Raw genomic sequence first — 17,075 nt, forward strand, 5'->3', positions numbered from 1 at the left:
TCTTCAATGCCATCCATTTACCTGCAAATGCCATGATTTTATTCTCTTTTATTGCTGAGTAATATTCCATTGTGTATATACACCACATTTTCTTTCATCCATTCATCTACTGAAGGGCATCTAGGTTGGTTCACAGTTTTTAACTCTATTGGTAAAGTGCTTGCCTTGCATGCACAAGGTCCTGGATACAATCCCCAGTACCACCAAAAAAAAAAAAAAAAAAAAAAAAAAAAATCTCTGCAATTTCTATTTCCTCCATATTCCTTTTTCTGATTCTTAGGATTTTTCTATTAGATTTTCTTGGTTGTGGACTATGATAAAGTAAAACATGAGTAAAAAGAGGAATCTTTGAATGGCCCTTGCTTTTGACTTTGAATTTCACTATAGGGTGATCTGGTGTATGATGCCAACCTCATTGTTGGTATATTTGGTCAACCTCTTGGATTAGTCAGATTTTGGTCAGCATGGGGAGAGATACAGATGAGGGGTCTTTCTTTTCAGTGGCACAAAGTTTTGCTTATTTACTCCCATTTTAGGTATAGCACTGAAACACTCACCAAGGAAGCTCCCCTCTCCAGAGAATTAAACCTCCCAACTTCAATACAGGTGGGAGCAGGATAGATGACCAGGGACCTGAAACTGGAGAAAGGATCTGGCGATTTAATTCTTACTGAGAAAAACTTAAACCCTCTAGCTTCATTTGCTCTGAATTGACTTATAAATCACTAATTTTGGAGGTCACATAGCTCGGCAATACAATAGTTGTTTCCTGCTAGTCTTATTGTAGATAACACCTCTGACAAGTGAGTTATGATGGTAAGAGTTGCCTAGGTTACTTTTCAGGTACCTGAAGGCTTCTTTTGCTGAAAACAATAACTCTTCACTTGTGCCTATGGTTGTACCGTGCGTGACTAGAATCAGATGAAAAGGCTTGGCATCTGTTGTGGTTTGGATGTGAAGTATTCCCCAAAAGATCATGTGTCAGGCAATACAAAATGGTCTGGAGGGAAACTGATTGGGCTGCAGCCTTAATCCAATCAGGAATCAATCCCTGATGGGATTAACTGAATGGTGACTGGAAGCAGGTGGAGTGTGGCTGGAGGACATGGAGCATTAGGGGCGTGGCTATGGGGTATATATGTTGTATCTGAAGAGTGGAGCTTCTTGGCTTTTTGATCATCATGTGAGTCATGCTCTTCTGCCATGATGTTCTGCCTCACTTTCAGGGCAGAGAAATGAAGTCAGCCTTTGATGAACTAAGACTGCTGAAACCAAGAACCCGCAAATAAACTTTTCCTCCTCTAAAATTGTTCTGGTAGGGTCATTTAGTTCCTGCATGGAAATAGATGATAAAAGAGCATCTCTCTTTTCATACGGTGTCTGTCTCCTTTATTGCCTTAACTTTTGAGTCAGATTCTACTCAGCTCTGCACATATACTTGTTTAACATTTGAGAAATGTTTTGTCCAAAACTATGAAATAGGGTTAACTTGACCTAGACTTGCCTTGTTTCCCCTGTTCCCAAGGGTAAAGACACCTACCAGCCACCATGACCGGAAACACCAGGCCATGAAAGGAGTGAAAATGGCCCTGGGTACCTGAAAGATCTCCACTTATTCCCAGAAAACATATTCCTCTCCTTTGCTAGCCTATCCTTCTCATTATTCCTATCCTGTAAACTCCTCAAGCCCCTGGAACTGAGAAGTCCATCTGCAAACCGCTGTCCCTTTTCTCCATTTGTAGCCACCGAATCTGGGTTCACTAACATAAATGCTTTTCAAGCAGCCTTCATATATTTCTTTGCTTTCTCATACTAATGCTTTCCAGCTTCCGGCATTTTGTTGCTGTCATCTTGTGTCCTGGTGGGTCTGGGTTTTTCCTGAGTCTGAACAGGGAGGAAGTTGTATTTCAGCCTCTACCCTAACTCAGCACTTACCCCAACCACAGCAATCTTTCTGGCCACTGCATCTATATTGCTGCGTCATCAGCTTCAAAGACACCCTACTTCTCAATTTTGGGGTCTTTCTCTGTCCTTAGACTCCACAAGGAGCACCAAACAACCGCGACACAGATCCGCGTGCCACTCGCTGGAACGAGCCTCGGAGCGGGTATTTATCCGGCTCAGCCACCAGCGCGCTAGGCGTGCCTACTGGACGCCGACAGGCTGCGGGGACGTTCCCGGCCCCGCGCCAGCGCACATTCATAGGGCCGCGGCCAGGCACCGTCCCAACGCCGGTAGTCGAGCGCCGACCCCGCTCCGCGCCTAGCGGGCCGCGCTCCCCAGCTGGTATGTCGTGGCCCCAGCTCCGGCGCCCGCGCCTCCTCGCTCGCGCGCCCCGCGGCGACCCGAGGCTCGCTCTGCTGCTCTTGCTGGCGCTGGCGCCGCTGCTCGCGGCGGGGACCCACTGCCAGTGCTCGGAGCCCGAGCTCTGCAGCCCGATCCAACACCGCCCGGACTTTGAGGTCAGCGTCACTTTTCTGCGCTTCCGGGTCTGGCCCTCAAAGCCCGGAGAGAAGTTAAAGTGGGACGGAGCCCTACCTAGAGGTGGTGGTGGTGCTGACACTTACTTTGACCACTCGCCGAAGGCTGTCCTGTTTACGGATTGCTTACAATTTATGGATGAGGAAACTTGGGCGCAGACAGGTTGAGGAACTGCTTCCAAGTCTCACAGGCTAAGCGGCTGCCTGGGTGGGCAAGTGTTCAGATCCTCAGCTGGCCCACTCCTTTCATCATCCTGCTCTGCTTCCTGGGGCAGCACCGGGGTGTATACACAAGGAGAGTAGGGTGATAAGATGATCCATTTCTTGGTTTCCAAGAGAAAGAGGATTTAGTATGGAGAATTTTAGCACTCCAACAGTACATTGGAAGGCAGGATGTTCTCCTCCTTACCTTTATTTTTTATACTTATTAGCCCTTTATAAAAGCACCCCCACACCACCAAGAAATTTATTTTATAGCACACCAGCCTGTTTATTTTTTTGGTACTGGGGATTGAACCCAGGGGCGTTTAACCATTGTGTCACATCCCCCGGCCTTTTAAATATTTTATTTAGAGACAGGGCCTAGCTGAGTTGCTTCAGGCCTCCCTAAATTGTTACCGCTGGCTTTGAGCTCATGATCCTCCTACCTCAGCCTCTTCAGCTGCTGGGATTACAGTCCTGTGACACCCCGCCCGGCCAAATCTAACAGTTTATAAGGCTTCTGGCAAACACCCTTTCCGAAGCAATATGAAAACCATTCGGAGTTTGATGACTGGCAGGAATTGGAGGCAAGGAGATCAGAAAATTTAGTCCAAAGAATCCTTGTTTGTAGAAATAGAAACAATTCCTGTCTCTTAAATTAGTTTATTAATTTTGAGGCAGGGGCATTTAAATGCCAATTTTAAAAAGTACATATACATACTTTAGGAAAAGAAATAGAATTGGTGAAAGTATTTTGGAGAGCCTACCTAGTGTGGAAACTTAACATCTTCCTGAAACAAAAATTTTAGACCAATTAAATAGCAAAGAACAATTCATGATTCTTGGTAGCACTCAAACCATAAAAAGCTCAGAGAGGTCCAAAGTGTAAGGCTGGCTATTATCTGCTTAACATGGAAACAAAGTAATTACTTGAGTGGCTCTGGGTAGGTATTTGTCTATATGGGTATGATCTGGTGGAAAGTCCCTGCTTAGAGGTTAGTTGGTTACTGATTGGTTAAGTTTATTTCCTTTTACTGTTTACACTGGTTTGCACTTTGCTTAAGTGGGAATTTGAGGCACTGGAGCTGTTTCAGCTGAATGACGAGCCAATTAAGCGGTTTTTGTTTAACAGTCCAATTTTTTTTGTAGATTACAATACTTGGGCCATGTAGTGTTTGTGGGTATTTTAAGAAATCAGTTTTATAAAGAAGCAAAATTATGTATTATTTGTATGTTCATAGTAAATGGATCCTTTATTGGCTTTTTTTTAATTCAAGTAGGAAGTCTAGATTATGTGGCTTCCTCCCACAATTGATTATATATAATAAATTATATGTAACTGGGGGGAGTTGAGGGCTGGGAATTGAATGCAAGGCCTGTGCATACTAAGCATTCATTCCTAGCCTAAATCCCACTCCTGTGGCTTTCCCATTGGTTCATCCAATTATTAATTTTTTAAGAATTTCTATTATATCACAGGCTCTCAATAGTTTCTTTAAATATTTATTTTTTTAGTTATAGGAGGACACAATATTTTTTTTATGTGGTGCTGAGTATTGAACCCAGTGCCTCACGCATGCTAGGTGAGCACTTTACTTCTGAGCCACAACCCCAGCCCCTCAAGAGTTTTTTCCCCCAATAGATTGAACTTATGTTAACTTATTTTTTCTCAATAGTTTTTTTTAAAAAACAAATTCAGCCTTAACTATCAGAATTGGGATGTTTTGATAGAAATGAGTCCAAAGACAATGAGCCATTCAGTTGCACATTTTGTAATTTTTATTATTTCATTGTGCTGTTGCTTAGCAGAAAAGTGAGTTGTACAAAGATACTTCTGAAAAGTTAAAAAAAAAAAGGGGGGGGGGTTGAGAAAATTAAGAGATTTCTAACTTTTATAGTTGATGTTCCCCTGGGCCTCTCCCACATCCATTCTCACAATAGCTTCCATCGTCAATCTCTTTTTAGAGCAAATCTTATGCCCCTCCTCTGCTTCAAACTAATGGATTCCCATCTGTCCTAGGTTATAATCCAAAATTCTGTGGTCTAAAATCTACATGATCTTGCCAAATATCCCAGTTGTGATTCCACATAAAGTGAAGGTTTCTGTGTTCTACATGATTATCTCACTTTCAGAGTCTCAAAATCCTTCTGAAGTGTAGGGACTTTGGATTTCTTGTTCCCTCATCTGAGAATGCTTTTTTTTTTTTTTTTTTTTTTTTTTTTTGTCCATTAGAACCTTCCTCCCTTGTCATTCCACAGATTTTAGTCCTCCCCATCTGGGAATTTCCCCTTTAATATAGTGTTATGACTTCGTGTATTTGTTTAAGGGCAGGAGTATTGTTGTAACTGATTAACTCCCAATGGACCTGGTATGTCTTGTTAACCACTATATCCCTAGTGCCTTGCAAAATACCACCCTCCCATTGTATTGAAATTCAGTAAATATTTGCTGAATCAGTACCTTGGGATAAAACAAACATGATTAGTAAAACTTCAGAGCTTCTACAATTAGATGGGAGGGAAATACTGGAGAAACACAGCATCAGCTCTTAGGATTGAACTGTAATAGTATTCTAAGAAGTCACCCTCATCAAAAAAATATAGTAACAAATGCAGTAACTATGGCTTCATCAGTAGCAGCCAGAAACCTGAGTATTATCAAACTCCTTTCCCTTGCCTTGCTCATTCCATTAGTCACAAAGCCCTGTTAATTAGCCGCCTCTAATTCTCCCAGATCTGTTCAATTACCTCACTCATCTCCAGTGCTCCATCCACATCATCTCTTGCATAGATTCATGCAAGAGCTTCTCTATTATGCCTCCAGCTTTGGCCCCTCTTTAATCCATTTCCCACTTCAGCTCAAGGGATTTTTCTAAAGTGAGTACTTTCTCATTTTAAAAACTTACTATTCTCTTCCTTTTACTCACAATAAGTACCAACTTTTCCACATGACTTACAAGTCTCTTCATGACTGAACCCCTACCTACCACACTCTGGTTCTTTTCTATGTTCTCTTTCTAAACTCTAGGCATGGCCACACTAAATAGTTACCCAACCATTATGCTCTTTCTGCCTCCAGACCTTGTCACATGCACTATTTCTTCCTGGCCTGTCCTCCACTTTCCAGACCTGGCTAATTACTCTGCCACCAATTACACTGGGACCCTTATATATTTTTCACTCTTGGACCCTCAGTGCCTGATATAATGCTTGGTATACTGTGATATTTAATATTATTTTGGGTGGTTATCATGATATTCTTGATTTAAATGATGGTGCTTATCCCTGGTTTTTCTGGCAGGTATTTGTATTTGATGTTGGAGGGAAAACTTGGAAATCTTATGACTGGTCACAGATTACAACTGTGGCAGTTTTTGGAAAATATGACTCAGAACTTATGTGTTATGCTCATTCAAAAGGAGCCAGAGTAGTTCTGAAAGGTATGTGTTTTGTGTTTTTTTTTAACCAGATATAAGTGTTTAGCCAGTTAGTAAATTTACCTATCATTTGTTATAGTTCTTACTAGGAAAAAAATATATATATACATACATATATACATATATATGTATACCCGACTGAAAAAAGGGGATATATATATATATATATATATATATATATATATATATATATATATAATTTTTTTTTCAGTTGGGTACATACCTGTAATCCCAGCTACTTGGGAGACTGAGGCAGGAGGATCACAAGTTCAGGCCAGCCTCAGCAATTTAGTAAGACCCTACCTTAAAAAATAAAAAGGGGTAGAGATGTAACTCTATGATAGGGTACCCCTGGGTTTAATTCATAGTATTTTTAAAAATTCCTTTTTTCTGTTTATCTATTTTTTTCAAACTTTAAAATTAATCTTACATACTACTAACTCCATTTCACAAATACAGATGTTTTTAAAGAATTAAATAAACTACTTCATGGTTTTGAGTAAAGCATGACTGCCAAATTAGCATGTTGACTTTTAGTTAGTAATACGCCAAAATTTCTGCTTCTAGTTTGGGAATTTTATTTGTAATAGTTATTTTGGATATTAGCGAGAAATAGCTTTATGTCATTTTAGTACATGATTTCTCCATTTGGAAAACTTAGATTAGGGCTTAGTATTCCAAAATAATGAGATGTTTTAAAGAAACTTTGATTTCTTTGAAAATGGGTTTGTGAAATAAATAGCACTGAACTGTGAAACACACACACATGCACACACACACACACACACACACACACACACACACACATATATATATACACACACACAAAAGATGTCTATTTCTTTCACAGGAGATGTATCCATAAAGGATATCATTGACCCTACTTTCAGAACATCCTGGATAGCTCAAAAACTGGATTTGGCCAAAACACAATATATGGATGGAATTAATATAGATATAGAGCAAGAAGTTACTTGTTTATCACCCGAATATGATGCATTAACAGCATTAGTCAAAGAAACCACAAACTCTTTCCATCGTGAAATTGAGGGATCACAGGTAAACTTTCATTTATTTTTTGGAAACTCCATATTTTCCTCTAAAAATGAAAGTATGACTAATATAATGTTTATAGTGATGGAATGGGAAAGAATTTTGAATTTTGTCACCTATTTTCTAAAAAAAAAATTTTTTTTTTGGTACTAGGGATTGAACTTAGGGGCACTCGACCACTGAGCCACATCCCCAGCCCTATTTTGTATTTAGAGACAGGGTCTCACTGAGTTGCTTGGAACTTCACTTTTGCTGAGGCTAGCTTTGAACTTGCAATCCTCCTGTCTCCCAAGCCACTGGGATTACAGGCATATACCACCACACCCAGCATGGAAGTATTAATTTTATTATTTAAGGAATTTTACAGTACTAAGTGGTCTCTATTCAAACCAAAATACAACATTGGGATTACTCTACCTGCTTGCCTTGCAGTGGGGGTATGGATATTGGATAGGCAATGGGCAATAAGAATCAGGGAGGTTCTACCTGGCTTTAACCAGTGCAGGATAGAAACAGCTGGTGCCTAAGGGTTGAGGTAGTTCTGGGAAAATGTCTCCCTTGCTCCATAGTCTGATTTACTTGTGAAGTAGTCAAGGTACAATAAAGCTCAAAGGACTTATTCCATAGAACTCATAGGAGCTATGACAATAGGCAGTATACATCCCCATTTCCATAATGAGCATGATTAGAGCAGATCATAGCACAGGTATTTTGCCAGGCAATGTGTAGTAACAAGATAATGTGGCTCCAGATCACCGATTCTCAATCCTGGCCACATATCAACATAACCAGGGGTCTTAAAAAAGAATAAACACTTGGATGTGCACACACATATATACTGGAGACTCACTCCCAAAACTTACTATTCAGAAGGTTTTGGGTAAGTCCAAAATCCATAATTTTAAAAAAAGTTTCATAGGTGATTATAATTAAGAACTACTAGGTTAGACAATGGAAGATTGTTTCCAGGATACCCTGTGAATACTAAAATCTGCAGATGCTCAAGTCCCATACATAAAATGGTATATTTGCATAAAACCCATGTACAAACTTCTGCATACTTTAAATCATCTCTACATTATTTATAATACCTAATACAATGTAAATGCTACATACATAGATTTTATTACTCTATTACTTAGGGAATGAGGACAAGAAAAAGTCTATACATGTATGTACAGACTTGTATATAATTTAAAAAATATTTTTAATCTGTGCTTGGCAGAATCCACAGATGCAGAACTAATTCATGTATGTTTATTCCATAACAGAATATTGTAAATTCTATGTTCCTAAACTGGTCTCAAAATCAACTGTAAGTGCTTGTTTAAAATTTCCTGAGATTAGGTGGGCAGGGTGATACATGCCTGTAATTCCAGCAACTTGGGAGACTGAGGGTAGGACGATCACAAGTATTAGGCCAGCCTCAGCAGTTAACTGAGGCCCTAAACAACTTAGTGAGACTCTGTCTCAAAAAATAATAAATAGTAAATAGTAGTAAATTTCCTGAGATTGATTCAATAGTTCTTGTCTTGGGGAATTGCGTTTTTACCAAGTGCCCTAGGTGATTCTGGTGTAGTTTATCATTAAGAATTTGAGAATCACTGGAAAATAATAAATGATATGGGTACTGACAGCTCTATGATTTTATAAAAGTAGGGCATATTTGGAATTTAGCTTTTCAGATGAGTACAATCAACAATATGCCTGGCATATAGGGCACTATACCTTTTGTTCCTCATAAGTTTTGGTCTCAGAAAAGTTTCCTTATTTCTCTAAATAGTTGTTACTAATAGGTTAGAATTGGTAACCACCTATTTGCCATTTCTGATTAAGCTGTAGTGAAAAGGCAAGATCAAAGAGGTTGAGCAAAGACTTTACATAGGAAAATCTATTTCCATGTTTGAGGGGTAAGTAAAACAATTTGGACTGCTATGTCAAGTTTATACTAGGTGAATTAGTTGGAGGTACAGTTGAAAAGGTAGTCCATATTATAAAGATCCAGAATATTAGACTGAAGAATGTGCATTTTATTCTGTATGGAAAAGGTTATATGGGTAGAAGTGTGTTTGGGGAGATTATTCTATAATAGTATATAAAACTAGAGGAGAAGGAAGACTAGATAAGTACTGTTACAATTATCTAGGAACTTGAAGTTTACATTTTGGATTGGGATGAGAGATCACTAACATTCTGCAAATATTCAATAAATTTTTGTTGAGTTAATTAAGAACAAGGAAGGGCAGAACAACTGTGAGAGGCCACTCAAATAATATGATATTAGATTTGGGGTATGAAGGAAGGAAAAGAGTCAGAAGATGGCTCAAAAGTTCTTAAACCAAGTTGGGTGTGGTTGCGCATGCCTGTAATCCCAGTGGCTCAGGAGGCTGAGGCAGGAGGATCACGAGTTCAAAGTCAGCCTCAGCAAAAGTGAGGTGCTAAGCAACTCAGTTGAGACCCTGTCTCTAAATAAAATACAAAACAGGGCTGGGCATGTGGCTCAGTGCCTCTGAGTTCAATCTCCAGTATCTTCCACTGCCAAAAAAAGGTTCTTAAACTGATGATAAGAAAAGAAAAGAAAAGAAAAAAAGATAAAAATAGAATCTGGAGTGGGAAATAAGTTTGGAGGAAAGATTGATGATTTAAGTTCACAATATCGTTGTCATGGAATGAAGAGCTAGAAATGCCTTTGAAGAGTTTTTATGCCCTCATTTTTATAGGTGAGAAAACAAACTCAGATATCTTAAGTGACTTAGCAGTGGCAAAGACCAAATTATAACAGGACCAAGACTGTATAGAACCCAAGTCTTTTGATTTCTTGTCTAATATGCTAATACTACTTCCGCAAAAATAGAAGGTTAATTGTAACAGGAAATTCAGGTGAATATACTTAGTATTCAGAAGATTTTTATCTGCTTAGAGGTAGTCATTTATTTTATCTGTTTTACTATCAGTTTTTGTTTTGAAATAGGAGGTAGTAAAAAAGTAGGGTCCAGTATGTACAAATTTCACTTCATAAGCTATTTTGTGGTAGAACTATTGGGGAAAGCTTATACTTGTAAAGCACAGCCTTCTTTAATATGAATTAAAGCTTTGAGAAGACTTAGAGCTTTGAGAAAGTCTTGAAATGAGTTATGCCAAAGCATAAAAAATACCTAAAGTATTTCAATTTTTTAAGTTAATCAATAAGTGTTTACTGAATGCCTAATTAAGAAAAAAACAACTTTTAGTGATAATATTGAACATTTATACACATTAACATAAAATTAATACTTGGTTAAAGTAATAAACAGATTTTTTTTTGTTTGCTTATTTTTTTTTATTTTATTGTTGGTTGTTCAAAACATTACATAGTTCTTAATATACCATATTTCACAGATTGATTCAAGTGGGTTATGAACTCCCATTTTTACCCCTATACAGATTGCTGTGTCACATCAGTTACATTTCCATTGATTTACAAATTGCCTTTCTAGTGACTGATGTATTCTGCTGTCTATCCCATTCTCCACTATCCCCCCTCCCCTCCTCTCCCCTCCCCTCCCCTTCTCTCTCTCCACCCCCTCTACTATAAATCGATAAACAGATATTTTAAAGAGACATCCTTATTGAATGCTGGCTCACTATTCAAAATGAAAGATAATATATCACTCATTTTATTTTGAATATTTCCATAAAATAAGACCATTTAAATTCTTTGTTCAACATTTTGAGTTGATTAATTTATACTTGTGTGACAAACCATTCACTAATTTCTAAATGTAATAATAATGGGTCTAACCTACCATATAAGGTAATTGTGACTCATGGGCTCAAATGCAGTTAGGCTATGCTAACAACTTTTGTATCTAAATTTTTTTAGTGTGCTTTTACTCTCTAATTGTTCAGTAGTCCTACCACACCCTATTGCCATTAAACCTGCTTCTTTCAATCACTTGTATTAGCCCAGCTTCTGAAGACATTTGGATTTAAATCTCCTTATCTATACAGTGCACCAGTTCCGATCATTGTATATCCAAATACATGTCTAGACCAATCCAGTGTAGTAAAAAGGACATATTTTGTAGAACTCTTCTATTTCTATGAGTGTCAAATCCTATATTCATATATGATAAAAGCAGTTCTTTTTTCTTGGGTAGCATGAGACAGGAGAATAATTAAAAAAAAACATCTGGTGTAATGTGCATGTTTGATCATGGTACATAAAATGACATATGTGTTTTTCCACAGGTAACCTTTGATGTAGCTTGGTCTCCAAAAAACATAGACAGAAGGTGTTATAATTACACTGGAATTGCAGATGCTTGTGACTTTCTGTTCGTGGTCAGAATGTATTGCAGCAGCCAATGCTCCCTATAATCAGACAGTAACCGGTAAGAATCCATGACATGGTCATTTATTAGTAACATTAATTCCAGAACTTTGTGCTTTATATACCTATATTTCAGAAATTCTTAGTTATTTATGTACCCTTTCTATTTGTAAAGCTTGCTTGAAACATATAAAGATCATTTAATCCAGAGAGATTTAGTCTTTACAAAAAGTTTTAAAGTTTCAAAGTTTTCACTTAAGTCTTCTAAGAATTGTCCTAACCTTGTGAGATAGATATATTACCATTAACCCTCCATTATAGATGAGATGAAAGGAGTTAGTTCTAATGGTCTCACAACTATTAAGAATTCTACAGTTGTGATTTAAAAGTCCAATAAGCTTGTCATGAAACCACATGAAGAAGATTATCTAGAATATGACAGGATACTTTTGTTAAAATAATTGTTAAGTAATTTAACATCAAAGACAGTTATAATATGGGTACATACCATTTATAATTAATAGGATTGATTTATCTTATTATTATAATACATAAAAATTATATTCCTGAAAGAATTATGAGTACTTCTGAACTGTTGTTCACATGATATTGTCTTTGAATTATCCTTTACAAAGTTGGATTGGTTTGTATTCCATCAATCAGTAGAATAAAAGAAAGCTATCTTTTGTACTCAACTGAAATTGCTAGGATAGTTGGTATTGAGATTTAGTTGTTAATTTATAAGTAATTTTTTTTCTTTTCATACAGAGGTCAAAATCTTAGAAGCCAGCCTGATTTTAATGTAATCTAATTTGAATAGAATAGTCTGATCATAAGCATATACTATTTAAATTTGAAAAATAACCCCTTTTTCTGTTAAAATTACAAAGTAATCTGGGATTCTCAAACAATGTTTCACTATACTGCTCTTTTTCAAGTGTTTGGGAAATGAAACATATCCTACCCTTCTTTGGGATTTAAGGACAGAGTAAATATTAAAGGCTCTGAAAAGCAATAAATTTATGTAGCTCAACATTCTAGACAGTCTGGAAGTATCTCTATAGCATCAGGCAAGAAAATGATTGATGTACTAGAATTTGTTCATTATTTTTCTTTTTGCTTCCTACAAGTACAGATTATTTACTATAGAATAAGAAACATTTCTTTACCCAGGCTATTGCTAGGATACTTAAAGGATATTGTAAACATGGAATGCTTGCGCTTTTTATAAGAAATTCTGAGCGCATTACTGCCAGAAAGCTTAAGATTTATAGAAATTTTATGAAACTTTAGAATCTATAACATCAAACTTAACATATCTTAGCAGTGAACAGATAACATCAGCATATTTTCCTGTAGTGAATCATTCTTTCTGCAGTTAGATTTTGTGAAGTTTGCCTTCTTTGATTCAAAAAGAAATGGGTATAAAGCAAGATATGGATTTATAATTCTTAAGGGATTAATTTTATAATATTAGAGAAACACTATTAGTATTTTGCATAAATGTTTTTATGAACTTAGATTGTGGGTGGTTGCATGGCTTCTATGAACATATTAATAGATATTTTTTCTCTCTCTCCTTGACTAGGGTATAGAGACTATATCAAGATGGGCATTAACCCTAAGAAACTTGTGATGGGTATTCCTTGGTATGGTTATGATTATACCTGCCTGAATCTTTCTGAGGTAAGAACAAGTCATTTGTTATTCATTTTTTCCAATTATATATTTAGAGCCTCTTTTGTTTCATTAAGAATATATTGAAAATATATTGAAAACTTAAACATTTATTTTAAATTATTTAATCACATGGAAGCTTCTGAATGTCATACATTTTCATCTCATAACGAAATTTCTTTAACTTTTATTCTGTATGGTCAGTTTTCTTTTTGTTGCATATGTTTTATTTATAATAAATAGCTTTGTTTGATAATCTATAACATGAATATTTTTTCATTTCTAGGATCATGTTTGTACCATTGCAAAAGTCCCTTTCCGGGGCGCTCCTTGTAGTGATGCTGCAGGATATCAGGTGCCCTATAAAACGATCATGAAGTAAATAAATAGTTCTATTTCTGGAAGCCAATGGAATAAAGAACAGATGGCTCCTTATTATAACTACAAAGTAAGACTTTTTACAAGTTTTGAACATTTATTCTGTTAATTTTCATATACCTATATACATATTTCTAAATTCTTTAAGTTTGTAGATGGACACAATACCTTTAGTTTATTTATTTATATGTGGTGCTGAGGATCAAACCCAGTGCCTCATATGTGCTAGGCAAGCTCTCTACCACTGAGTTGTAACCCCAGCCCCTCTGTATAACTATATATTTTTATAATTAGACATTTGGTGTAAGAATTTCCATCAGTTTTAGAGTACAACATAAAAACTACTGTTTACATGTAAACTTGACTTTGAATCTGTGTAATCAGGAACTTTAGTTTTCTGGCAGAGCAGTACTCTGCTTTGCCACTCAATTTAGATGATGCTATAAAAACATGCATCTTACAAATATGACTTCTTAACAGTTGACAATAATGTTACAAAATTTGCTTTTGAAAGGGCTTTGGGCCAAAATAGGTTACTAAACTGTGGAAGCCTACATTTTCAAAGTAACCTAAAGATTCTGATGAGACTCTTTGTTTGGATCCTTTGAACTCATCTCTTTTAGATCTCCACACATTATATAATAGGTTACTGTGATCTATAGTCATCTTTCTATGCTGCAGAGCACCAGAATTTATTCCTTAACTCTGTGTTTTGGTACCCATTTTCCAACTAGAACACATTTTTGAAGTTATAGAATTCAGAAAACGTTTTGATGACCCTTGAAGGCCATTTAATTGTATTTAAGAAAACAATCCAGTTATAATTGTTTTGTTCCTCTTTTTTATTATAAAATTCTGTAATCAAAGTCAAGTTTCTGTTGTGTGAAAAGAATTCATTCTGCTTTCTTCTGCTGTTTCAGCCCTAGCAGCTTCGTTTGGACTCAATATTCTGGAAGGACTTTATGCTTTAACCAGGCCTAAATCAATCAATTTGCCCTTCCTTCCTTCACTATTTTGAGACATTTGAAATTTCTCATTAACTATCAAAAAAGCTCAAAGTACTAAGTAGGATGGCTGCAAATTCAAAATTATATCTTTGGGTTTATCCCTGAATCTTCAAAGATTTTTCATATTTAGGTGCAGGTTTTGCAAGCTGTCCTTTGATGGTGAATAACAACTGTTACTACAGCATGTATGGCTTTGTTTAGAACCTAAAAATATTAAAGGATAGATACAAGATTTAGGATGCAATATGCTTGTATGTAATGAATCTACTATACTTATTAATTTACCAAGTTATCAATAACCTTCAAATTAGTCATCTTAGGAGAACATTCTAACTCCAGAAGTACTACCATAGATAAAAATTGGTTGGCATTTATTCACAATTGCAGTTTCCCAGAGGAATATAAATATTAGTAAGTTACTCTTAGTCCCAGGTCTATTTTTACCTCATATCTTTTTTCTCCTTTCTTTACTCTTTTGCCTAGGTCTGCTCCTTTCCTTTTTCCTCTATCTTTTTTTTTTTTTTTTTTGAGGTGGGTACCAGGGATTGAACTCAGGGGCGCTTGACCACTGAGCCCTATCCCCAGTCCTATTTTGAATTTTTATTTAGAGACAGGCTCTCACTGAATTGCTTAGCTACCTCGCTTTTTGCTAAGGCTGGCTTTGAACTCGCAACCCTCCTGCCTCAGCCTCCTGAGCCAGTGGGATTATAGGTGTGTGCCACTGCCCCTGGCATCCTCTATCTCTTATCCAGTAGCTTATGTGCTTCCTGAGAGAGAACTACACAGAGTAGAACTCGAGAGTATAAGATCAGGCTGGGCACAGTGGCGCATGCCTATAATCCTAGCAGTTTGGAAGTCTGAGGCAGGAAGATTGTGAGTTCAAAGCCAGCCTCAGCAACTTAGTGAGGCCCTAAGAAACTAGTGAAACCCTCTTTCTTAAATAAAATATAAAAAGGGCTGGGGATGTGGCTCAGTGGTTGATTGAACCCCTAGGTTCAACCCCCAGTACCAAAGAGAGAGAGGGAGAGAGTGTGAGTATAAGATCAGAATCTAATTAATGATTCTTATTTGGGCCTGTGTTAAATTACCTATTAAGTCATGCCTAACAGTCTCTTAGAATCCATTCTGTACAACCAGGAGAAGTGGGTACTTTCCTCCTCCATCGTCATTACCTTTTGATTTGGCTGATTCATCTTTTAAAAAACCCATCTGGTAAGCTCCTAGCTAGGCACACTTCCAGGAACTGTAGGGAATACAAAAATGTATGTAAGCTTGTTTTACAGGACCAGAGCAGTAGTTCCCCCTAACTTCAGCTGCATATCATAATACCTAATGAACATACACAAAACAAACAAATATACATCTCAGCACCATTGCTGGAGGATTTTGATTCAATAGATTTCTCATGGTATGGGGCCCAGAAATCTGGGGTTTTGTAGAGGTGGGGATTGAATGCAGGGCTTTGCACATGCTAGGCAAGTGCTCTATCACTGGCCAATACCCACAGCCCCAGGATCTATATTTTTAAAACCTTTACAATGATTCAGATATACATCTTGGTTGACAATCATTGCATCAGATCAAGGAGAGAATCTTAGAACATGAGAAGGACCTTAAATAGTCTACATTAGGAGACTCATTTGTATAATCTTTGTTGTTAAAAGTGCCATAAACAATAATCTCTAGGATGGGGCTGGGGATGTGGCTCAAGCGGTAGCGCGCTCGCCTGGCATGCGTGCGGCCCGGGTTCGATCCTCAGCACCACATACAAAGATGTTGTGTCCGCCAAAATAAAAAAAAATAATTATTAAAAAAAATTCTCTCTCTCTCTCTCCTCACTCTCTCTTTAAAAAAAAAAAAAAAACAATAATCTCTAGGAAATAGCAGATATAGAACCATGGAATAATAAAGCAGGAAAGTATTGTGCTGTGAAGTTTTCATGTTTCCTTTTTGAATAATTTGCTTTTTGAATAATTTAAGAAAACTTTTTCCCTTTTACTGTACTAAATACCTTAAGTTTCCATTTTAATTTATTTGTGTAGGATCCTGCTGGATATTTTCATCAAGTGTGGTATGATAACCCTCAGAGCATTTCTCTGAAGGCAGCATATATACAAAACTATGGTTTACTGGGCATCGGCATGTGGAATGCAAACTGTCTTGACTACTCAAAAGATGCTGTAGCCAAACAGCAAACTGAAGAAATGTGGAAAGTCTTAAAGCCAAAGCTGTGACAGAGAAAAACATCTTGTTAAACTCTGAAGATTTAAAAATTATCTGTATAAATAGATCTGTTTCCTGAAGAGATTAAAAAATACATGCATTTTTGTTATGTTGCTATATATTTAGTTACTAATATACTGAAAAAAAAAACAGATAAAGAATAAAGAAATGGTTTGATGGAATTTGAAAGAAAGAAAGAAAAATCTTAAATACCCAGAAACCTAAAGGCATGAAACAAATCAAACTTACATGTTAAATCTTCCTCTTTAGTGTGTTTCAACATTATAATTAGGAAAAATTGCTTTCA

The 17,075-nt window shown here is 36.8% G+C and overlaps 2 protein-coding genes and 1 pseudogene across 5 annotated transcripts in view; 2 read left to right on the plus strand and 1 right to left on the minus strand.

Annotated features, from left to right (window-relative positions):
• LOC308650243 (MHC class I polypeptide-related sequence B-like) overlaps window positions 1-17,075 on the plus strand; it is a 601,646-nt gene that overhangs the window by 414,757 nt on the left and 169,814 nt on the right. The window lies entirely within an intron of this gene.
• Window positions 1-17,075, minus strand: part of LOC308650241 (MHC class I polypeptide-related sequence B-like) — a 167,606-nt gene that overhangs the window by 64,075 nt on the left and 86,456 nt on the right. The window lies entirely within an intron of this gene.
• LOC308650246 (di-N-acetylchitobiase-like) lies at window positions 1,999-16,872 on the plus strand (annotated as a pseudogene). Its single transcript, XR_014024421.1, has 7 exons — window positions 1,999-2,462; window positions 5,983-6,121; window positions 6,969-7,177; window positions 11,402-11,544; window positions 13,072-13,169; window positions 13,447-13,608; window positions 16,588-16,872. The product of XR_014024421.1 is annotated as a di-N-acetylchitobiase-like (transcript).

The sequence above is a fragment of the Spermophilus citellus genome (assembly GCF_964194105.1).
Source record: "Spermophilus citellus genome assembly, chromosome: 5".
In the NCBI taxonomy this organism is placed as follows: domain Eukaryota; kingdom Metazoa; phylum Chordata; class Mammalia; order Rodentia; family Sciuridae; genus Spermophilus; species Spermophilus citellus.